Below are 26,044 nucleotides of genomic sequence, written 5' to 3'. Positions count from 1 at the left end.
ACCAGCAGCTAGGGACACTAATTCTACTTAGTCCCACCGTGACGCAAAAGTAATGTTGCGTCTGCTCTGTGCTGTGAATGGAACTGATGTGAGTGGTTGCTGTTTTCAGTATTACAGTAAAGGTTACGTGGAGGACTCCCTTTGCGTCAGGGTGTCACAACAACTAACATTTCACACTCTTAACCCGGAAATGGAAATGACTTGTAGGTTATAGACCAGTGAATAGGTCACATCTTTGTTTTCCAACCAGACTCATGTGTATACTTTGCAAGAAACTGCCTCATTTCTTTTCCTGTCAAAGTAGTTACACACCTTTCACTTTGATGTCAGTTCAGAAGGACAAATATGTAGTTAATACGTAGATAAATAATAAAGCCTTCTGTCGCCGTATTCCAATTAATTAGACTGTGTCTGTTGATTCACTCATGGAACAAAATGTATACTATAAATGTCTTCTAGTTACCGTATGTTTACAGAATATTACGTGGCCTCCACGCCTTAGAAATGAAATGCAGTATTAGCATGTGGGCTCCAAAAATAGTGCATGTAGAATTTAAATACATGTGTAATTGCCTCGACATAAAAAGAAACAAGATAATTTGTTGCAAAGTGTACAATTCAGTCTCATAAAAAAAAGGAACTTGTCACATACTCTAGTATCACATCCATATGTTTGTGAATATGTGAACCTACTTATATGAGCACATCATTTTTTAACACTCATTTTCGTGTTACCTTTGCGATTTTCCCAGTTAACGTGGATGGGGTTCAGATGACTAATCTTGGAATTTGTTCATCCCTGTTCCCTGGCATGGTCAAAAAATCGAACACACTCACCACAGACAGACAGATGTGTATAACATCAAATGTTAAACAACTTACTACAATTAAATTAATAAGAAAGTACCAGAATGTTTTACAAATGCGTTGGTGTCCAAAAATATTTGAAAATAGCAGGACTCAAACTTGCTCCTTTTGAGTTGATAACTAGGGCCTACATGCCTTTATCCACTACACTGCAGTGAAGTCACACAACTTTAACAGAAATTTACTTCTGACAAATTGTATCAAAAGTGACGTTTGTGATAAATGCTCAATGCACAATTGCCGTGAAACGACATAGTGTCACTGTTGGTAAGTTAAAATACAAAAACAGTGAAATACATAAGTAAGGACGACGCAATCCAATACGACGTCTCTGGAGTTCTTTATTTGTCGACTGCTACCGAGTTTTCATGGAAGACACGACATTTTGACATTTCCCAGGAAGCTTCGAGTGACACTGGTTTCTCCCTTACAGAACACATCTGTTCTGATGTTGTATTTTCATGAGAAATACTGGATATCAATGAGTGACAAAGACGCCTCTGTTACAAAATTATTTTCATTTTCTTTTTCTGATATTTCAAACATCTCAAAAGTAAAGACACTTGAGCTAATTTCGACTTGAACTTAGATTATTTACTGAGCAGTTAACCGAACTAACACAGGACAGCCGCTGAGGTGAAACAATATCTTCGAGGCGGAAGGAAATGTAAATACATATCCGTGACATCAGCAAGGTTACTTTGCAACAGCAGTGTTTGGTATTGTGGAGAGCAGCAGAAATGGCTACTTCAGTTCCCAACAGACCAAAAATATGCAGTAAGTAGCAACTCCAGTACAAATTTAGAAATGGCTGCTAATGAAATTGTGACTGACATTAATAAATGGTCTAACGGTGTAGTTAAATTTTGTAAAGACCCACTATATGCAATTCAGAATCTAAGAGATTTCCTTCCAGCATTGGTTTAACTGAAGACATGCAGATTGAAGAGGTTGACAATGTTAAACTTCTGGAATTACAACTCGATAATAAATTCAGCTTTGAAGGTCAGCCGGCCGCGGTGGTCTAGTGGTTCTAGGTGCGCAGTCCGGAACCGCGGGACTGCTACAGTCGCAGGTTCGAATCCTGCCTCGGGTATGGATGTGTGTGATGTCCTTAGGTTAGTTAGCTTTAAATAGTTCTAAGTTCTAGGGGACTGATGACCATAGAAGTTAAGTCCCATAGTGCTCAGAGCCATTTGAACCATTTTTTTAAGGTCATAACACAGAATTGCTGAAGCTCCCAAACAAGCCTTTACTAGCGATGAGAATGATCTCAGGCGAAAGATACTAAAAAAAAACTTGCATACTTTGCTCCCTTTCTTTCTAGTATGCCATACGAGATCATATTGTGGGGTAACTCGTCATACCGAGCAAAAGTTTTTAGCGTGTAATAAGACTCACTTATGGTGTAAATTCAAGGACATCATGTAGAAACCCGTTCAAGGAACTTTGAATTGTAACCACTGCTTCTCAGTATATTATTCCTTAATGAAATTTGTTGCAAGCAATATATCTCGTATTTCCAACCAATAACTCAATACATAGTATCAATACCAGCAATAAGAACAATCTACATAAAGACCTAAAATCACTTAGTATTTCAGTTTCGACAGCACTTGGTCGCCGGCCGTTGTGGCCGAGTGGTTCTAGGCGCTTCAGTTTGGAACCGCGCGACCGCTATGGTCGCAGGTTCGAATCCTGCGTCGAGCATGGATGCGTGTGATGTCCTTAGGTTAGTTAGGTTTAAGTAGTGCTAAGTTCTAGGGGACTGATGACCTCAGATGCTAAGTCCCATAGTGCTCAGAGCCATTTGAACCATTTGAGCACTTAGTCACAACAGTCAAGAGGCTCATACCAAATGAGAATGAACAGAGTTGCTAAAACTTTGCTATCGAATTCCTGTCTTGTATATTATGCTTTGATGCGTTAATCGACGGTCACTATTATTATTTTGAAATCGTTTTAGATACTTGTTTTTCTTCTTCCATTGGCTATTCTAGCCACTGTTAATACAAGTTTGGAAATCTCTCACCAGAGTGCATTAGGATGCGGTAACGTAAGTATCCGTTCATCATAAGACAATGATTGGTCAGAAGCCGTAGCACACGTACTGTGGTGGTGTTATGCTCTTGGAAATAGGTCCTACCTATGTATGAGATATCTTATTACTAAGTTACGTTAAATGAAACTTTAAGATATTCAACTGTATTAACAGTAATCAACGTTTTTCTTAATCTCGCTTTAGCTACGTAGTTTTTATTTCAAAAATCGTGTACAGTCACAGCTTCTGCAGCGTTGTTCGATTGTCACGCTGTTAGTGATGGGCTAAACTGCGATTTTCCGATATCAGTGATTTCTGTGAATGCTACTTTTCAGTATCTGTTATTCTTAACTGTGATTTGTCGCAGTTAAGAGTCGCAGTTACGAACATAGGTCGTGTATCCCTCCGCCACTGCTATTTCTGCGATTTCTGCTACTTCTGCAATTTCTGCTACTTCTGCGATTTCTGTGACTTCTGCTACTTCTGCGATTTCTGCTACTTCTGCGATTTCTGCTACTTCTGCGATTTCTGTGACTTCTGCTACTTCTGCGATTTCTGTGATTCCTGCGATTTCTGTGACTTACCACCGTATGAAAAAGTTACATCTGTCAACACAGAAAATTGCATCTCAACAAACCTGTCATTGGCAAGTATATTTTACGTTTTTTCTTCCGTTGGCTTTAATTTTGTATTAAAGAAACAACTGTGAAAATATTAATAGTGTAATTAATATGTAAGTAGCCGTACAGTACCGTAATAGTTCGTATTTAGAAAATGAATTCTAACATATTGTTATGTTCACAGGTCCCTGAACTACATTTCAGTCATTCAGTAAAGTGATAACTCAAAATATCATTGTCAACAGATCTGAAGAAATTGCCACTGCGTCTTTAGACCGTTTTCGTCAGACGAGAGGTTAGTTTCCAAGCGTTTCGATGGACTTAATTACTTCAGTGAGATCGTTCTTGCAAATGTGATATTCATTATAGCAAATATTAGCAATCTCCTCTGTCAATTATATTGCTAGTAATTAATGACAGCAAAAATTGTTTAATAATCCTTGTGTTTTTGCAGACACAGTTCTGACTCTGATTACTGGTTGCTGTACGTATCTATCCACATCAAGGCTGTTTTTGAGAGAGACTCGCGAAGATTCAAGACAGCTCTTAGAGGATTTGCAGTTTAAAAGTGAAATAATTGTGAAATAAGTGTGTGAATGATTAAACTGTGTTTTATTGAAGTTGTTGTGCGATTTTAAAGGAATAATAAATTTCAAATACAGTGAGTGAATAATAAAAATCTCATTTTCCACATGTTTAAGCTGTCCTATACCCATAATTTTCCGCCACTTACTTATTGGTAAACACTTGTTGGAGAGTGACATGCCGCCCCCCACCCCCCTTTCTCCACAATCTTGGTGTGACACTGACCTGTAACTTATCCCGAACTTTACAATATGCATTTTGAGGCTGTTGATATGAAAGTGGGAAGTACAGATCTTCCAGTTAAATCAGGAATAGCTTAAGTGCATTACTTGAAAGTAACACAGGAAAAGCTTACTTATGTAGGTGGTAGTAGTGTCGGCAAAAAGTTCTTGTGTGTGAAGTTGCCATGTAGAACACCAGGTGTAAAACTTTTCTCCAGAGTCTTGAACTGTGTCGGAACAAAAGTGAGGCATTCATATGACTGTTTTCATTTCTCTACACTTATACAGATGTCTGAGTTCTGCTGTGTTAACATTGCAAAGTCCTGTAGGCATGTGGAGTATTAACCAAAACTGTCATATTGGAAGCAGAATCAAACACATTTGTTACGTTACTTGATATTTTCAGGAGAAAAAGGCAATGTTGTTTCTTATTAATATAATACATTCAGAGTCGCAGCAGTATTTGACCAACCATAACTGATGCTGAATGTGCATGTCGTCATATAATATGAAGGGCTTATTTCAATAGTGGTACAAGTCCATTACCTCCACTTTTCTGTCTGTAATGCTTCTGAAATTAGTGATCCAAACAAACATAAATAAAGGTTCATCTCTAGCAAGAAGCCATATGCTTGAATATTTCTGATATCTCAAATGCAGATTTGTCAGTGCTCATTTAACTTTACGACTCTGTGTCTCAAAATGAACAAAAATGGACTTGTACCACTATTGAAATAAGCCCTTCATATGCACACACAGCACATCGATCTCGTGAGGCACAAGGCTCTCATAACGAAGTACGTACGTCGGTCAACAGATGACACTAGGAAAAGTATGTTAACTGCGCTTTTAGTTGCTACTTGCGACTCTTAGTTGCGATTTGTCACAGAAATCGCAGTTTGACTCGGTAGCGAATAGCGTAGTATGAACTTTGCTCAACAGATGGCAGTGCTAACTGCGCTTTTTAGTTGCTACTTGCGACTCTTAGTTGCAACTTGTCACGGAAATCGCAGTTGGACTCGATACCGTATCGCAGAGATGGGCGTAGTACGAACTTTGACCCACAGATGGCACTGTTAACCGCGCTTTCTAGTTGCTTCTTGCGACTCTTAGTTGCGACTTGTCACGGAAATCGCAGTTGGACTCCATAGTGTACCGCAGAGATGGACGTAGTACGAACTTTGGCCAACAGATGCCACTGTTAACCGCGCTTTTTAGTTGCTACTTGCGACTCTTAGTTGCGACTTGTCAATGAAATCGCAGAAAGCAGTGCTAAATTCGACCAATAGATGGCTCACGTCTTTGAATATGAAATACTACTTGCGACTGCTAACTGTGACTGAAATCGCAGTTAGATTCTATAAAGTTGCTACTGTGATATCTGTGACTTCTCAGTCACTGTGATTTCTAACAGATACGCGATTTCCTGCCCATCACTACGCGCTGTTAATGTGCAGCATGAAAATGGCTGAGCCTGCTTTCTGTTCCGTAGTCAAACACGTGCGTGGAACGCGGTTAAAAAGTGCCGAGAAATAGGCTGCCCTTAATCTATTTCATAAATTTACGGAGATAATAGGCTTTGAAGTTTTTCCAGTGACGTATATAATGCAGTTGTTACACAAACCCTCCTTGAATGTGTAGCGCAGTCGCTAGCGTAATGGAATGTGAACCAGTTGAGGTTAAACATGCATTGATGAAAATCTTCCTGGCATCATCGTTGCTTTTTTTTTCTCCTTCAATGTGAAACACCCACATCTCGTAATTATAAAACTCATCATCATTTTTTATGAATAATGGACGTCTTCTTGTTTCTAATTACATAATGGACGCGAAATTCCTGTTTCCATTTCAAATACAAATTCTTAATTATCGTTGTTTTATGCAAGACTTCATAGAAGTTGTTGAAGAAAACATAACAATTTAATTTTTAAGGCAAAAATGAAAAACCAAATCCTCTTTATTTGGACTATGTCTATCGTTTTATACCACAGAGGTAGATAAGTATCGTAGACACATAAAGAACAATCATTTTCCCAGCATCGTGCAAATCATACAAATGCTGCATTGTTACATTTTTTTACTGTACCATTACAATATGAACCCAACAGAACTTATCTGGAGCCAAGCTGTGGTATTTGGCCCGAGAAGTAACAAAGACTAAGCTGCCAGTCGTACTGGAACTTGACGCAAGCAGCTTTTTCACACGTCACTGCCGAACGCTGGCGGTATGTATAACGGCTCGTCATAAAAGAAAAAATGTAGCGCCTGGTTGGCTTCGTGGATTCTGTTGTTGATAGGCTCGTTATCAACGTAGCAGGTGACACTTCCAGAATAGAAATATATTTATCGGATTCCGATAAGGAAGGAGCTAAGAGATTATCAGACAAGTGATTGTAAGTAACACCTTCAGTGGCTTCAATAGTTAACTATACGGTGAAATCCTTCAATACTCGATTACGTTACACACAGATTTCGCAGAAAAATTACCCTCTGCGTTACCTAAAAACGATAACGTGTTGCGGTTTTCGTCTAGTCGTCTAAGGAGCGTATTATGGGAGATTTGCAGCGTATTATTTCATTCAACTTAAAAATTAAATGACATTCGAAGCTGTATTGCTCCTCTGCTCGTCGCTTTTGACAAGTGAACCGCAGCTGGTCACGTCACTGCAGACTAGCTGTACCAGATGACCGGCCAGTGCTGTCCAAGTTAAATGTGCCGGTAAAGCCGTTGTCCCGTATTATCGCTAAGTGGATGTGTGCGTAACGCACAGCACAAAACGTACCGTTATTATCGTACGCGACAGTACTCGAGATAGCTTGGGTGTAGTCCAACGTGAAACGGAAATCGAATGGGGTTCCAACAAATGCGGAAGAATACATAGTGCAATGTTTTCATCACGTTTATTCTTGCGATGGACAGATTATAGCGACAGTTTGACGAACAGTTAGTAGAACAAAGCGCGCGAAATATGATCCGTTACTTTAGTTTCCTTGCTTGCTAACTGTGTTCGCAGTGAACGTGCGTTATTTTTGTGATTGTGTTTCTTTTCTTTGGAGGTATTGAGCGTGAGTGAAGTGAGCTATACTATCTTACGAGTAACTGCAGCGTATCACGAGTTCAGAAACAGCGCAGTATGAATTAGTTTTGTAATTTATTAGGTAAAAATTTGGAGCATGCCGATGGGATAAAAGTGAAATAACTTGGGGCGCCCACACCAGATCCGAAAATCAATCAAGAACAAAAGCAGTGTAAATCCTGGCAAGAGTACACACGATATTTTAACAGAACAATGTAAAGTGCAGCTGAGTGGTTGTGAAGTGAAATACGCATTTTTCTGTTTCACGTGTCTCTTGACAAACAGTAGTGATAGTGCCTGGACCGAGGGTGGTACCACAAACTTAAAAAATTTTCACGCAAAGGTGAAAAAACACAATTCTAGTGAAAAACATGTAAATGGTTTTATTGAATTTTCAGTGCTAAGGAAAGTGGACATTATGTGACAACTAGACAGTGCTTACCGCCTTAACTTAAACACATACAACGAAAATGTCTCTAAAACCGGTATATCCTGAGTAAACTGATAGACTGCATTAAATTTTGCGGCAAATTCGACCTGGCCTTAAGGCGCCATGACGAAACAGAAAATTCCAAGAACCCAGGAATTTTTCGAGGGCTAGTTGATCTGAATGATCTGATGGCAGAACTCTACGGCGTCTTGAAGCAGCATATCGAAAAATCAGAAAATCGGGTTTCCTTAGGCCTCTCCAAAACAATTCAAAATGAACTGTTGGATTTAATTTACTAGGTATGCCTAAATCTGATCAGGAATGAACTGTCGAAGACATGTTTCATTGCTATCGAAGTGAATGAAACCACTGACTGTGAAAATTTGTCAAACTGGTCGAAATAATACGCTATGAGTTGCTGGGGCAAATTAACGATAGATTTATTTCCTTTGTACGACCAAGAAGTCGCACTGCAGAAGGTGTAACTAAGGCTGTTCTCGGCAAGCTAGAGAAAATGAACGTACTTGTCCTCAGTCAATCCGGTGGAATTTCAAATCACTGAGCGTAACAGCTATACACAAACACCAGAAGGAAAGTTTCGTGAGTGGAAAATGTCATTGGTGATGACAGTAATAATTAGAAGACAATAAACAAAGCTATGAGACCAAAGGTTTCCTCCAAGACGAAGATTTCGTCTTCTGGCTACATTTTTTAAAATAAAGTCCTGCCTCGTTGTGACATTGTCTTCAACCGACTCCAGCAAAGGAATATCGATGCAGTGAAAACCGTTGAATATGTATCTCAGTTTGGAGCTTCTGCCCAGCGTGTTAGGGCCGTTTCACTGAATCAAGAATGGCGCGTGCACGATATGTCTGTGACCGCATCGTGACTCAGATCAGTGATTGATTCAATTTTAAGGATCACTTGTCAGTTGCACAATTCTTTGAACCGTCATTGTTTTCCAAAGATAAAATTGTTTTCGCAGAAAAAGAATTCAATGTAGCAGTCAATTTGTTTAAATTACAGTGTTTAGACTTAGGGCATGGAATGAATCCGAAATGATTTTATGAAAGGTGCTTTGACTTTGCTGAACTTTTTTGGTGAAAACAGTTTGGCAAAAGAGTTTCCTGAAAGTGTTAAAATTCTGTTATTATTATTTCCAATGGGTGTAGTTGTATAACTTGTTTGCACGTGGTCGCGGCAGATAGAAATACTTCGGAGTGCCGTCTTGTGCACTTGTGAGATTTCCGTGGCTTCTACAGTGAAGACGTAGTGTGAGTTTAGAAGTGAATATCCGGCGAGCTATGTTGTTGTTCATAACTAATTATGTGCAGTAGTAATCTATTGTTTCCCTGTTATTCTACTTATATTTTAATTCCAGAATGAGATTTTCAATCTGCAGCGGAGTTTGCGCTGATATGAAACTTCCCGGCGGATTAAAACTATGTTCCGGACCATGACTCGAACTCGGGAGTTCGAGTCTTGGTCCGGCATATAGTTTTAATCTGCCAGGAAGTTTTATATTTTATTTATTTGCTGGGCCATCGACACCAATAAGTGTTTTGCAGAAATATACTACATTCTCAAAAAGAACTTCTACTATCGTACTCATCATTTAAAGTCTTTAAGATAGTACCTGCAGATTTTATTTAATTGCAGTCTTTCATTTAAAACTTTCTACGTTACATTAGCAATCGCCGAGTGATACAAATCTTCGACCATTCGATTCATGTGTATATTCATGTTGTATACTGTACACTCAGCAGTATTTGGCTCGTAATGCGGCAACCACGTTTCCCAGCCCCTAGACAACGAAATCAGCCAAAACTTTTAATATTTCAACACTGAGTCAGAGGGAAAGTAGTTGAGGGCCACCATCACACCATTTCATTTTAATGTTTTTGAAAGCCCGCAGGTCCAGTCTCATACAGGAGTTAAAAAAATAACGAAATGCAGGATCTGTAAGTAGGCTGTTTATGTTTTCTTATTGGCAACGTTACGTAGCGCTCTGTGTGAAAATCACTGGCTGTGCTGTGTGCAGTCTGTGGCTAGTTTGCATTGTTGTCTGCCATTGTAGTGTTGGGCAGCGGCAGCTGGATGTGAACAGCGCGTAGCGTTGCGCAGTTGGAGGTGAGCCGCCAGCAGTGGTGGATGTGGGGAGAGAAATGGCGGAGTTTTGAAATTTATAATACTGGATATCATGAACTGCTATATACATTATGACTTTTGAACACTATTGAGGTAAATACATTGTTTGTTCTCTATTAAAGTCTTTCATTTGCTAACTATGCCTATCAGTAGTTAGTGCCTTCCGTAGTTTGAATCTTTTATTTAGCTGGCAGTAGTGGCGCTCGCTGTATTGCAGTAGTTCGAGTAACGAAGATTTTTGGCGAGGTAAGTGATTTGTGAAACGTATAGGTTAATGTTAGTCAGGGCCATTCTTTTGTAGGGATTTTTGAAAGTCAGATTGCGTTGCGCTAAAAAGATTGTGTGTCAGTTTAAGCACAGTCATGTATAATTGTTCAAAGGGAACGTTTCAGATCGAATTACTGAATCTCACTTTGAACTCCACTGAATAGCTGGCATAGCCATTCATTACGTAATGTATCAAATGCATGGTTGAATTGTTTTGGAAATGTAGTTACTCCGTGGAACTTGTGTAAGAAATAATTATTTCTACAGAATTACTGAGCGAGTTGGTGCAGTGAATAGCACACTGGATTCGCATTCGGGAGGACAACGGTTAAAACCCACATCCGGCCATCCTGATTTAGGTTTTCCACGATTTCTCTAAATCGCTTCAGGCAAATACCGGTATCCTTCCCTAATCCGATGGGACCGATGACCAAGCTGTTTGGTCCCTTCCCCACAAACCCAACCAGCCAACCACTAACGGATGTCCACAGAAACCCCTTTCAGTGGTTACGAGGTTTTGCCAGTCTATCATATTCAGTTTTCATTGCAGTTGGTTTCTCGACCTGTTACGTTATTAATTAACACAGTGGCATAATGGGAAGGGCAGAGTAATAAGACGGGTGATTAGGGTTTTAATAACCGGTCTGTGAGTTGTTTATTAGAAATGGAGCACAGGCCGCTGCCTCCTCGAAGGAAACGTCCCAGTATTCACCTCAAGTATTTTATGGAAACCGAGGAAAACGCGAAGCTGGCTGGCTGGAAATCCCCCTGCTACGGAATGAGAGTCCAGTACAGTTACAACGGCGACGCCATGATCGGTAAGGATGCAGTCGACTCAGCATTCTAATGTCCACCATCTACCTTAATAATTACAGTAAAATAACACGAAAAGTGGGAAGCAAAATATTAAATTAAATACGAGCGGTGTTCAGTAAGTACTGCAACACTTTTTTTCTCTGCCAGTTTCGGTTGAAAAAATGTGGAATTTTTTGAGGGGCGTCGTGGAATATTCCCGCTTCAGCCTCAATAGTTTCGTGGACTTCCGATAGTTGGGTGCACCATACATAGCCTTCAAAGTGGCATTCCAAGCAAGCCGTCATTGAGTTGCTTTTGGCAGGAAACCAAAGCATCGCAAATTCATAAGTGCGTACAGAATGTGTACAGAGACCTAGAAGTGAACAAAAGCACGGTGAATCGTTGGGCGAGGCGTCTGTCTTCATCGCAACAAGGTGGCGCAAACCTGCCCGATCTTCCGCGTGCCGGCCGGTAACACACGGCTTTGACTGCTGCAGTGTTGGAACGTGCGCACACTCTCCTTCGAGGTGATCGACGGATCACAATCAAAGACTGAGACTCTGAAGGGATTATTCAGTTTGATGCCCTCCCTCATGCTGCAACTATCAACTCTGAAGTGTATTCTGCTACACTCAGGAAACTGAAGAAATAGCTTCAACAGGAGACATCACACGAGTCTGCACAGCCGAGAGGAGCTCACAAAACTTCAGTGGACTGTTCTTTCTCATCCATCGTATAGGTCGAATCTCGCACCTCCCGAATTCCATCTGTTTGGCTCAAAGAAGGATGCATTCTGTGGAAAGCACCATGTATAACAAAGTGTATAAAAAAGCTACTCTCTGGTTCTGAGACTCTGACGCTAACTCAGAGATATTGCTTTCGCGCATGGCAGTTGTTTTCGCCTGAGAGCTTCCAGCCCTTAGGAACAGTGGGTGTGATTCGTATCCTTACGTTGCATATCGTGAAGAAATTTCTCCTACTATTAAGATAGAGTAATCGTATTTAATTAAAACAAAATATCATTCTGTGTTTAAAAAGATTTCTATTAACTTCAAAATTATAGGGCGTGTGACACTTGGAAGATTATTACCTTTTGAGGAGGAATCATTTTTTGCAGACCAAGCAGCCACCGATTAGTAAGGGAGGGCTAGGAGGGGGGCAGGGAAGACTTACTCTCGCATGTCTCCCAGTTGGGAGCAATTTTGGAGTGTACTCCTCACATGGGCGACGACTCCATGGGGCCCGAGGGGGCCCGAGCCCCCTCAAAAATTCGTTTGAGGGGTCAGAGCCTTCCCAATAATTTAAGAAAATTGTTAGTTATATTATGCTTCGTAAAATCACAAAATTATGTTGGAATTTTTTATTTTCCTTGTTTGACGTCAGTTACCTTTTGAAATACATCCAGTAATGAGTTGAAACAAATAATTATTACAGTAGTGAGCAGGTAAACTGAAAACGGGTGGTGTGAATCGTGATAGTATTACGGTACTGCGGGCACACTTGGAATTTGTCCCGGTGCGGGAACCTTAGGGTAAAGTCTGGCGCCGGCGGGCCAGAGCTGCGGCCGCGGCGACATCAAAAGGACTGCAGCAGAGGCGGCTGGGACCCTCCGCCCGGCGTCGCATTGACGCTTCCAGACGCTACGACGCCGCGGTTGCATAAAGCCCACCCTGCTGTCGCAGTCATTCAGTGTGGATAGTTTCGCTCAGTGCATGCTGCAAACATGTTTAGTGTTCCGACTTTAGTGTCTAGTGGACTATTTTATATGACTATTTTACGTTCGTTTACTTTAGTCTCTTTGTGTATTGTGAATTAAGTTTGCAATGGATAAATTTGTTACCAAAAAGGCCCGCTTGGAAGTTGAGAATACGGCAAGTCAACCTCCGACAATTATTGTGTCGTCAGTTGCTTCGTCATCTTAAGGCGAGAACCGTTCACAGCCGAAACCAGGACAATCCGGTACGGGAAGATCATTTCAGAAGTCTTGGCTGATCAAATACACATGGGTAGAATATGAAGCATCTACGGAAAAAACTTTTTGCGAAACCTGCAAAGTCACAGTCGCTAAAAATCTTTTACAATTTTCTTCAAAAAAAGAAGATGCATTTACTTCCGTTGGGTTTTGTAACTGGAAAAAGGCTTTGGAAAAATTCCGTCTTCATGAAAATACGTTTGCCCATAAAGGAGGTGTTCTGAAACTAAATTCTGTCACTAACGAAAGTGTGGCCTCCCAATTGGATGAACAGTTAGATAGAGATATGTAGAAAGGCCGTTTAGCTCTTGAGGCAATTTTTACTACTGTGCAATTTCTATGCCGACAATTAGAGGGCACCAAGATGTAAGCTCAAATTTTTTTCAATTGTTGGAACTCCGAAAGAATGACATACATGAGTTTAAAGATTGGTTAGGGCGTTCGGGGTGTACGTGGACGTCCCACGATATTCAAAATGAGATCATTGACCTTCTAGGAATGTCTGTGTTGAGAAAGGTATTAGCTTCAATCAAAAAGACTGAACATTTTTCTATTATGGTTGACGAAACAAGTGGTTCTTTGGTTCATGAACAAGTGTCATTTTGTATTCGTACTGTCGATGATTCCTTAATCATCAACAAAGACTTTATTGGCTTATACAATACCCCCAACACTGAATCACAAACTCTGTTCAGTATTTTAAAAGACGTTTTTGCTCGTCTTGATTTGTCAATGAGTAACTTAAGAGGACAGTGCCCTGATGGTGCCTTGAATATAGAGGTAAGTTCAAAGGACTAAAAAGGTTAGTTATGGATATACAACCAAAAGCTCTTATGTGCACTGCACTGCTCACAGTTTAGACTTGGCACTTGTAGACAGTCTCCGCCATCTTACGTCGCTGAGGGATATTATGGCTTTAGCCAAGCCACCGTAAGGGAATCCAACAAAAGGATAGGGCTTTTCAGAAGCATACGCTGTGAGAGCGCCAACGACCAAGTCACTCTACACCCCTTTGCCCGACTCGATGGACTACGCGAGCTTCTAGTAGCTTGAGAATATCGAAAAACTTTGAAGAACTTCTAGAGTTTTTTGAAACATTTTCTGCAGAGGACAAAACAGAGGCAGGTTGCAAATGTGCAGGCTACCTTGAGTCAATGTTACAATTCAAGACTTATTTCTTTTTACGTCTTTATTGCCACGCAATAGAGGATGTCAATGAAAAAAATTCATTGCGCTCATCTAAGTGTTGCTGATCTGGAAAAAATATATGAGGGCTTGATTTGTATCTTGAATGGAAGGCGAGATAGTTTTTAACACTTTTGGGAATTGTGTTTAAAAGAAAAACCTCCACAAGTTGATGATCCTTCACTTCCTTGGTATCGAAGTATACGAAAGAAGTATGAAAACAATGAAGCCAGCTCACCGCACACTTTCAAAACCTCAAAGGAATACTAAAAAGCTATTTACATTGTAGTTTGTGAAATGGCGTAATCTTGCATTACTGAGCGGTTTCCTTCAACTGGACTCTCACAGGTCATTGCAGTTGAACAAGAGGCTTGCTTTTAGTAAACAGAGGTGAAAAAAATTTGGAAAAATCAACTGAGTTTTGGAAAAATGACCTAGACATTGAGAGACTGCGCTCACACTTGAATATGTTAGCCGATTCGCTAATAGAAAACAACTGGTCTTAAAAAAACACGCGTGATGTAAAAAAGTACATTACACGATAGCTTGCAGTTGGAGAAATGTTATGTGAAGTTGTGAAATGCTAATTTAATTTACAGTAATATGTAGTTCCAATCACCACAGCAACAGCAGAACGGCCATTTAGCGCCCTTAGACGTCTGAAGTCATATCTCCGATCAACAATGGGACAGAAGCGATTGAACAACTTGGCTCTTCTTGATGCCCACCGAGATGTTCTGTATGAATTGGATATCCGACCGGTCATCAACGACTTCATATTCAATTATCCAGCCAGACAGTCGACATTTGCACCTTTCTAAATACACTCTGGCCCTAATGATGGCATTTAAGGCAATATTAAAAAAATCTTTATAAACTAGAGACTTAAATACATACATAATGTTAAATTTTCAGTTTCGAAATATTAGTACTAGTTTAGTACTGTATTACTATATTACTGCAGGTCGGAGTGACCAAGCGGTTCTAGGCGCTACAGTCTAGAATGCGCTACCGCTACGGTCGCAGGTTCGCATCCTGCCTCGGGCATGGATGTGTGTGATGTCCTTAGGTTAATTAGGTTTAAGTAGTTCTAAGTTCTACGGGACTGATGACCTCAGCAGTTTAAGTCCCATAGTGCTCAGAGCCATATGAACCATTTTTGAATTATATTCCTGTATTACTTATTCGAAAATACTTAAATATTTTTAGGGTGTAACATCCAATTAAAACCCGCTATTTACATACTTCTTGACTGAAAGTATTAGGCATACTGTATTAACTTTATCAACTGTACTAAAGCATTAACTTTGAGATATTGTTTTTATTTAATGATCCCTGAGCCTTATTCAAAGTAAGCTTAAATTACCTATTTCACTTATTAATGAAAGTGCTATTATTGTGCGACAGCAATATTTTATGTTTTATTCTTTTAATGATAGTTTAGGATTTATTTAAATATAATTTCAGTCTTTTCAGAGCTATATACTCACTGCTCTGTAATAGTCTACAAGCATGATTATTACTGTAAATTAAATTAGCTTTTTACTAAAATACTGTGTGCGTTTATGCTTCGTTTCTCTTTTCAAAGGCAAAAAAGGTATCAGGTTTGTCGAGCTTCCCAGAGTGTCGAGTTATCGAGAGTCCAGTTTTCGGAGTTCTAATGTTGATCATATGACTCTAAAATGCATAAAAAAACTTTAAAACTCACTATTTTTCATCTAAAATTTAGAAAATTTCCCAAGGCAAAACCCCCAGTATAGGCTCCCCCAATATTTTTCATAAGTCGGGGCCCCTGAGTCCTCATAATACCAAACGTGGCGTGATTTGATCCCTAGATTGAGTACTTCTGTCGTAAGTCCTATTTGCTGCCGAATCACAACATTAGAAATTGCCTGGACTGTTATGGGGAGAACTGCGTCATACTTGGCTGAGAAAGTAGCTATCTTGAGTTCCCATTACAACTGTATTGTAGCAAAAGCCGGAAAAGATCGAGTATAGGGGAAAACACATTGTTTGATAACTTTAAAGCTGATAATAAGCAGAGCATCATGTTGGTTTCCTGCTGGATTAAAGATTACATTCCGGAAAAGACAGCGTCGGAAGCTCGACTATCGATTACTACTGTTTGTGACTATTACGGTTTCTGTCGAGAAGTGTCTTACGTAATTGTGACTAGTGATGGTAGTGGTCCAGTAGATGATGTCAAAAAGTTTGTAGAAGCAGATGAGTTGCACATAACAACTCGAAAATGTGGGAACGGACGACTTCTCAAGAACGAAACTGAACAGATTTGGGTACTCAGAGGCATAGAAGGAGCTTCAAGAAAATGTTTCATTGTGAAAGTGTATTCCAGAACTAAATTAACTTTAGTGCCTTTTGTTAAGAACTTCATTTGCCTGGCACCAAACTCATTACAAATGGATGGAAATCGCACAACGCTATGAATGAATGAAGAGGGATTTCACCAAGAGTTTGTATTCCATTCTGTCTTCCGATGATATTCCATTCTGTCTTCCGATGATCCGTGTGTGCACACACAGAACAGAGTGATTATGGTAATCCCTGAAATCATCCGTCTGAAGAGAAGGACGCTGGGGAGACCGAGATGATCTGTATTTTTCTATACATTACTTCCACAATTTGCGGTTACATGGTATAAAACTTCCCTGTGAGACTTTGCCAGTTTTCTTAAGAGATATTGCTAGAGTGCACCCTCGGAATTTCCCAGTACGAAGATATGGATGACTAGCAAGGTATTGGAATAACATGTAACGTCCTCATTGGACAATTTTCGTGCATTGTTTTTGTCGTTGCCAACGCTATAACCGAAATCCACATCTTCGTCTTTTGTTCTAATAGTTCCGATCGCTGTAAACAAAATCGATGTCTTGTTCCGCGACAGTCGCGCGTTCGATATACACTCCTGGAAATTGAAATAAAAACACCGTGAATTCATTGTCCCAGGAAGGGGAAACTTTATTGACACATTCCTGGGGTCAGATACATCACATGATCACACTGACAGAACCACAGGCACATAGACACAGGCAACAGAGCATGCACAATGTCGGAACTAGTACAGTGTATATCCACCTTTCGCAGCAATGCAGGCTGCTATTCTCCCATGGAGACTATCGTAGAGATGCTGGATGTAGTCCTGTGGAATGGCTTGCCATGCCATTTCCACCTGGCGCCTCAGTTGGACCAGCGTTCGTGCTGGACGTGCAGACCGCGTGAGACGACGCTTCATCCAGTCCCAAACATGCTCAATGGGGCACAGATCCGGAGATCTTGCTGGCCAGGGTAGTTGACTTACACCTTCTAGAGCACGTTGGGTGGCACGGGATACATGCGGACGTGCATTGTCCTGTTGGAACAGTAAGTTCCCTTGCCGGTCTAGGAATGGTAGAACGATGGGTTCGATGACGGTTTGGATGTACCGTGCACTATTCAGTGTCCCCTCGACGATCACCAGTGGTGTACGGCCAGTGTAGGAGATCGCTCCCCACACCATGATGCCGGGTGTTGGCCCTGTGTGCCTCGGTCGTATGCAGTCCTGATTGTGGCGCTCACCTGCACGGCGCCAAACACGCATACGACCATCATTGGCACCAAGGCAGAAGCGACTCTCATCGCTGAAGACGACACGTCTCCATTCGTCCCTCCATTCACGCCTGTCGCGACACCACTGGAGGCGGGCTGCACGATGTTGGGGCGTGAGCGGAAGACGGCCTAACGGTGTGCGGGACCGTAGCCCAGCTTCATGGAGACGGTTGCGAATGGTCCTCGCCGATACCCCAGGAGCAACAGTGTCCCTAATTTGCTGGGAAGTGGCGGTGCGGTCCCCTACGGCACTGCGTAGGATCCTACGGTCTTGGCGTGCATCCGTGCGTCGCTGCGGTCCGGTCCCAGGTCGACGGGCACGTGCACCTTCCGCCGACCACTGGCGACAACATCGATGTACTGTGGAGACCTCACGCCCCACGTGTTGAGCAATTCGGCGGTACGTCCACCCGGCCTCCCGCATGCCCACTATACGCCCTCGCTCAAAGTCCGTCAACTGCACATACGGTTCACGTCCACGCTGTCGCGGCATGCTACCAGTGTTAAAGACTGCGATGGAGCTCCGTATGCCACGGCAAACTGGCTGACACTGACGGCGGCGGTGCACAAATGCTGCGCAGCTAGCGCCATTTGACGGCCAACACCGCGGTTCCTGGTGTGTCCGCTGTGCCGTGCGTGTGATCATTGCTTGTACAGCCCTCTCGCAGTGTCCGGAGCAAGTATGGTGGGTCTGACACACCGGTGTCAATGTGTTCTTTTTTCCATTTCCAGGAGTGTATATCGCTTTCAAATGTTCTTGGAAATTACCCAACAGCGATTTTCGAACAGCAAAGTGATGAAGTTGCGGTTGCTAGAGTTTGATATCTGCCAAACAACGTTCAGTTGAGCTTCGTGACCAGTGAAAATCTTTCTGACGTGGATGTTTCGTAGCGAGTTGCAGTACCATACCTATCGCAGAGAACAAGACGCAACAGCGCTGAGTCAAGCGGTGCCACAGTAAGGGGGGAACAGGAGTGGCTGGCAGCGAAGTGCGCACAGCAGCCTCGCCGAGTGCGCGGTCTCACAGGGCGTGCGTGACTCAGCGGAGGCGCCGGGCAGCGGCCACTCACAGCGAGGTAACGTTTCTCGCATTGGGCAGCGACGCTGCTTATCTTGACCGTGATACCGGCGAATGTCTCCTTCCTCGCGAGATCTTCTGCGGGGTCTCGAGGGAGCGAGATGGCGAAGTGATCAGTACACTGGACTCTCATTTGGAAGGACGACGGTTCAAATTCGCGTCCAGCCATCCAGATTTAAATGTTTTCCGTGATATCCCTAAATTGCTCCAGGAAGATGTCGCGATGGTTCCTTTGAAATGCCACAGCCAGTTTCCTTTTCCGTCCTGAAATCATTCGGAACGTGTGCTCTGTCTCTAATGACTTTTTGTGTGGACGAGACGTTAAACCCTAACCTTCCTTGCAAGGCCTAGAAACGGTGCTATATGCTGCTTTGTCTCTATTCACCTGCGCCCACCTTTCAACCTCCCGGTCATGCCGCGTCTCGAAAGGGCACCCAGATGTGTCACGGCTCAACTATTGTACGTCCAACGCACGCATCCGTAATTTGGAAGAAGCCTTGGTTACCGAAGTCACGGACGCAATAAGAGCGATACAACGAACGCCTCGCTGTCGTGACGGGCGAATCTGGATCTTGTTTTCTCCGTTGCCAAGGGAATATCACACAATGGCGTAAATACTAATGACTGAATCTGTTTTGATATCTACCGAAAGTAAATTTTTCTTGGCGGAAATTAATTCCTCGAATATGTACACTGGAAAAGTGCTTCGGGTTTTGTTGGAAGTACAGCTTCCTGCTAAATGCCGAACAAAAAAATTGTGTCGAATGTCACGGCCAGACATGCGCTAATCTTTACAAGACAATCTGTGGTGTCGAATTCCCCTTCGAGCTGTATTGCATAAAATGTAAGAAAAGGACATCAGTAAGGAAGAAGACTCGCTTTGACACGTCAAAACTGAGCATTGAAAAGAGTGTCGTTATCATTTCCTGCTTGATGAGAAGTTATACATTAGGAGCCACTGCTTCTGAAAATGAAGTGTCTGTCACGACGGTCGGACTATTACGGATTCTGTCGCGAAGTGTGCTATGTCTGTGTCACAAACTAAAGTGCCCCATGTATGGTCATAACAAAACCGTAGAAACTGACGAGTCGCACCTCACGGCAAAGGACGGCTCCTGAGAAACGAAATCGAACATATCTGGGTCTTTGGTGGCATAGAAGAAGACTCGAAGAAGTGCTTTATACTTCATGTGTAGTCTCGGGATAAGGTTCCTTTTAGTGCCTCTGATAAGGCATTTTACTTTACCTGGTATGACAGTCGTAACAGGTGGGTGAAAGTCATGGATGAAAGTCGTAGTGCAATTTGCGGAAAGACGGTATCGATCACGATTTCGTCAGCCGCTCTATAGAGCTCGTTTCATCTGATGATCTGTCCGTCAACACGGAGCGTGTAATCAAATCCTCAAAGCCATCTATTAAGAGTGAACGTCGTTCGGGGGAAGAGATGAACTGCATATGTTCCAGCACATAAACATTTCCATAACTTTCATCTGAAACTCTCCCCATATTTCTCAGAGATACTGCGCGAGTTAATCCTGGCTACGGAAAACAAGAAATTCTGCTGCTTGTCTATACAATACGTTGCATTGTCCACAGTGAGGATATCGCTGACGAGCAAAGTACGCGTTCGTCTTTTGTCGTCTATGTTGACAACACACAGTGAGGCATCCGATGTGCATTGTTATTCTAAATAATGGACGCATCTATTCAAGTACAAAGCCAAAATGAACAAGCTTTATACCAATGGAAAGAGGAAGTTTCAAGTTGTCCTCATAATGTTTGACATCAGTTTAATAAATTTAATAATTTGTAAATAATTAGTTTTTAATAACTATTTAACACTTAGAAATGTGATAAATGTTATAAACGTTCAATGTGGCCACCGTTGGCTGCACGGCAAACATCGACGCGGAAGCCAAACAAAATAGCATCTACCTGGGAGCCTGTATCTAATATTTTCTGGGTCTCATGAACAAATAAAGCGAGTTGGGTCTCACGATCGCTGTTTCCGGAATCCATGTTGATTCCTACATAGTAGATTCTGAGTTTCCAGAAATGACATGATACGCGAGCAAAAAAGATGTTCTAAAATTTTACAACAGATCGATGTCAGAGATATAGTCCTATAGTTTTGCGCATCTGCTCGACGACCCTTCTTGAAAACTGGAACTACCTGTGCTCTTTTCCAATCATTTGCAACCTTCTGTTCCTCTAGAGACTTGCGGTACACGGCTGTTAGAAGGGGGGCAAGTTCTTTCGCGTACTCTGTGTAGAATCGAATTGGTATCCCGTCAGGTTCAGTGGACTTTCCTCTGTTGAGTGATTTCAGTTGCTTTTCTATTCCTTGGACACTTATTTCGATGTCAGCCATCTTTTCGTTCGTGCGAGGATTTAGAGAAGGAACTGCAGTGCGGTCTTCCTCTGTGAAACAGCTTTCGAAAAAGCGACTCGCTGTAGAAATGCGTCATCCTCCATCTTTGCTAGCACATAACCGCAAAATGCGAGATGCTTGTCTTTGTCATTGCGGTTGAGAGCCTGCACACGTTGTAACCGGTAGGGCTTGCACAGCAAACGCCGTCTCAGAACTATCCATACAGTTAGTAGGTGTCTTCCAAGTTCTCGACTGGCTCTATTGGTAGACTTACTGGGACTGCGCACGAAACTTTCTCGAATCCGTGGGAGATTATCCTCTGACACGCGCAGTCGGCCTGTGCTTTTTCCTTTGCACACACTCCCAGTCTTTTTAAATTGGTTAAACCAATGGGTAATGCTTTTGCGAGTCGGTGGTTGAATACTGAATTTGGCACGAAATACCCGCTGCAGTGCATTTTGCGACTCACTTTTCGGGAACTCAAGAACGCAGAAAACCTTGTGCTCCACAGTCGCCATCTCACAACTGTCAGTGAAACGGAATGACGGCCCTATTGCCCCGCGAACTCTACCGGCCGCTTCTGAAAACATCACCACCCGCTCGCCGCAGCCCGCCGGAAACTGCAACTTCCTCGTTTCATAGGTATAAACGTGTTCATTTTGGGCTTGTACTTGAATACAAATGAATTTTTGAAAATGGGTCCAGCGCTTAGAATAATGCTGTATATCGGGTTCAGTGCACACGCGAATTCGATACCCAACGTTTCCTAAATTACCCACGCATCTATACAGGGTGTTACAAACAGGTACGGCCAAACTTTCAGGAAACATTCCTCACACGCAAAGAAGGAAAATATGTTATGTGGACATGTGTCCGGAAACGCATACTTTCCATGTTAGAGCTCATTTTATTACTTCTCTTCAAATCACATTAATCATGGAATGGAAACACACAGCAACAGAACGTACCAGCGTGACTTCAAACACTTTGTCACAGGAAATGTTCAAAATCTCCTCCGTTAGCTAGGATACATGCATCCACCCTCCGTCGCGTGGAGCCCCTTAGGGAAATACCGAGAAGGTCGGGGAAGAAGGCCAGTGTTCACTCTGTCTGCTTGCCGGGGGGTCTCATCCGAGATGTGGAGGAGGCCCTACCGGCGGCGATAGAGAGCACTGGGTGCACCCGACTGCAAATTGTTGCTCATGTCGGCACCAATGACTCCTGCCGTCTGGGTTCAGAGGTCATCCTCAGTTCGTACAGGCGGTTGGCGGAATTGGTGAAGGCGGAAAGCCTCGTTCGCGGGGTGGAATCAGAGCTAACTATTTGTAGTATCGTTCCCAGAACCGATCGCGGTCCTCTGGTTTGGAGCCGAGTGGAAGGCTTAAACCAGAGGCTCAGACGATTCTGCGGAGATCTGGGGTGCAAATTTCTCGACCTCCGCTATCGGGTGGAGAAATGTAGGGTCCCCCTGAATAGGTCAGGCGTGCACTACACGCCGGAAGCGGCTACAAGGGTAGCGGAGTACGTGTGGAGTGCACATGGGGTTTTTTTAGGTTAGAGAATCCCCTCCCTAGGCCCGACAAGACGCCTCCTGAGACGCGGCAAGATAGGAGTAGGCAAAATGCAACAGGGAATAACAATATTAATGTGCTAATAGTAAACTGCAGGAGCGTCTATAGAAAGGTCCCAGAACTGCTCTCATTAATAAACGATCACAACGCCCATATAGTACTAGGGACAGAAAGTTGGCTGAAACCAGACGTAAACAGTAACGAAATCCTAAACTCAGATTGGAATGTATACCGCAGAGACAGGCTGAACAGTGAAGGGGGAGGCGTGTTTATAGCGGTAAGAAGTGCAATAGTATCGAAGGAAATTGACGGAGATCCGAAATGTGAAATGATTTGGGTGAAGGTCACGGTTAAAGCAGGCTCAGACATGGTAATTGGATGTCTCTATAGGCCCCCTGGCTCAGCAGCTGTTGTGGCTGAGCACCTGAAGGATAATTTGGAAAATATTTCGAGTAGATTTCCCCACCATGTTATAGTTCTGGGTGGAGATTTTAATTTGCCGGATATAGACTGGGAGACTCAGACGTTCATAACGGGTGGCAGGGACAAAGAATCCAGTGAAATTTTGTAAGTGCTTTATCTGAAAACTACCTTGAGCAGTTAAACAGAGAACCGACTCGTGGCGATAACATATTAGACCTTCTGGTGACAAACAGACCCGAACTATTTGAAAAAGTTAACGCAGAACAGGGAATCAGCGATCATAAAGCGGTTACGGCATCGATGATTTCAGCCGTAAATAGGAATATTAAAAAGGGTAGGAAGATTTTTCTGTTTAGAAAAAGTGACAAAAAGCAGATTTCAGAGTACCTGTTGGCTCAACACAAAAGTTTTGTCTCAAGTACTGATAGTGTTGAGGATCAGTGGACAAAGTTCAAAACCATCGTACAATATGCGTTAGATGAGTATGTGCCAAGCAAGATCGTAAGAGATGGAAAAGAGCCACCGTGGTTCAACAACCGAGTTAGAAAACTGCTGCGGAAGCAAAGGGAACTTCACAGCAAACATAAACATAGCCAAAGCCTTGCAGACAAACAAAAATTACGCGAAGCGAAATGTAGTGTGAAGAGAGCTATGCGAGAGGCGTTCAATGAATTCGAAAGTAAAGTTCTATGTACTGACTTGGCAGAAAATCCTAAGAAATTTTGGTCTTATGTCAAAGCGGTAGGTGGATCAAAACAAAATGTCCAGACACTCTGTGACCAAAATGGTACTGAAACAGAGGATGACAGACTAAAGGCCAAAATACTAAATGTCTTTTTCCAAAGTTGTTTCACAGAGGAAGACTGCACTGTAGTTCCTTCTCTAGATTGTCGCACAGATGACAAAATGGTAGATATCGAAATAGACGACAGAGACAATTAAAATCGCTCAAAAGAGGAAACGCCTCTGGACCTGATGGGATACCAGTTCAATTTTACACAGAGTACGCGAAGGAACTTGCCCCCCTTCTTGCAGCGGTGTACCGTAGGTCTCTAGAAGAGCGTAGCGTTCCAAAGGATTGGAAAAGGGCACAGGTCATCCCCGTTTTCAAGAAGGGACGTCGAACAGATGTGCAGAACTATAGACCTATATCTTTAACGTCGATCAGTTGTAGAATTTTGGAACACGTATTATGTTCGAGTATAATGACTTTTCTGGAGACTAGAAATCTACTCTGTAGGAATCAGCATGGGTTTCGAAAAAGACGGTCATGTGAAACCCAGCTCGCGCTATTCGTCCACGAGACTCAGAGGGCCATAGACACGGGTTCACAGGTGGATGCCGTGTTTCTTGACTTCCGCAAGGCGTTCGATACAGTTCCCCACAGTCGTTTATTGAACAAAGTAAGAGCATATGGACTATCAGACCAATTGTGTGATTGGATTGAGGAGTTCCTAGATAACAGGACGCAGCATGTTATTCTCAATGGAGAGAAGTCTTCCGAAGTAAGAGTAATTTCAGGTGTGCCGCAGGGGAGTGTCATAGGACCGTTGCTATTCACAATATACATAAATGACCTGGTGGATGACATCGGAAGTTCACTGAGGCTTTTTGCAGATGATGCTGTGGTGTATCGAGAGGTTGTAACAATGGAAAATTGTACTGAAATGCAGGAGGATCTGCAGCGAATTGACGCATGGTGCAGGGAATGGCAACTGAATCTCAATGTAGACAAGTGTAATGTGCTGCGAATACACAGAAAGAAAGATCCCTTATCATTTAGCTACAAAATAGCAGGTCAGCAACTGGAAGCAGTTAATACCATAAATTATCTGGGAATACGCATTAGGAGTGATTTAAAATGGAACGATCATATAATGTTGATTGTCGGTAAAGCAGATGCCAGACTGAGATTCATTGGAAGAATCCTAAGGAAATGCAATCCGAAAACAAAGGAAGTAGGTTACAGTACGCTTGTTCGCCCACTGCTTGAATACTGCTCAGCAGTGTGGAATCCGTACCAGATAGGGTTGATACAAGACATAGAGAAGATCCAACGGAGAGCAGCGCGCTTCGTTACAGGATCATTTAGTAGTCGCGAAAGCGTTACGGAGATGATAGATAAACTCCAGTGGAAGACTCTGCAGGAGAGACGCTCAGTAGCTCGGTACGGGCTTTTGTCAAAGTTTCGAGAACATACCTTCACCGAAGAGTCAAGCAGTATATTGCTCCCTCCTACGTATATCTCGCGAAGAGACCATGAGGATAAAATCAGAGAGATTAGAGCCCACACAGAGGCATACCGACAATCCTTCTTTCCACGAACAATACGAGACTGGAATAGAAGGGAGAACCGATAGAGGTACTGAAGGTACCCTCCGCCACACACCGTCAGGTGGCTTGCGGAGTATGGATGTGGATGTGGATGGATGGATGGATGGAATCCCTGATGCGCTGATGTAGTCCTGGAGAATAGCGTATTGTACCACAGCCGTCCACAATACGAGCACGAAGAGTCTCTACATTTGGTACCGGGGTTGCGTAGACAAGAGCTTTCAAATGCCCCCATAAATGAAAGTCAAGAGGGTTGAGGTCAGGAGAGCGTGGAGGCGACGGAATTGGTCCGCCTCTACCAATCCATCGGTCACCGAATCTGTTGTTGAGAAGTGTACGAACACTTCGACTGAAATGTGCAGGAGCTCCATCGCGCATGAACCACATGTTGTGTCGTACTTGTAAAGGCACATGTTCTAGCAGCACAGGTAGAATATCCCGTATGAAATCATGATA

General features: G+C 42.6%; 1 protein-coding gene and 1 long non-coding RNA gene across 5 annotated transcripts in view; one reads left to right on the top strand and one right to left on the bottom strand.

Annotated features, from left to right (window-relative positions):
* Nucleotides 1-26,044, bottom strand: part of LOC126100421 (UDP-glucosyltransferase 2-like) — a 206,339-nt gene that overhangs the window by 2,156 nt on the left and 178,139 nt on the right. The window lies entirely within an intron of this gene.
* On the top strand, nucleotides 3,338-4,149 carry LOC126100423 (uncharacterized). Its single transcript, XR_007522173.1, has 3 exons — nucleotides 3,338-3,558; nucleotides 3,713-3,823; nucleotides 3,983-4,149. It is a non-coding gene; the product is annotated as an uncharacterized LOC126100423 (long non-coding RNA).

Source organism: Schistocerca cancellata, chromosome 9 (assembly GCF_023864275.1).
Source record: "Schistocerca cancellata isolate TAMUIC-IGC-003103 chromosome 9, iqSchCanc2.1, whole genome shotgun sequence".
Lineage (NCBI taxonomy): Eukaryota > Metazoa > Arthropoda > Insecta > Orthoptera > Acrididae > Schistocerca > Schistocerca cancellata.
Note: the sequence above shows the minus strand (reverse complement) of the source record. Positions and strands in the feature narration are given on the sequence as shown.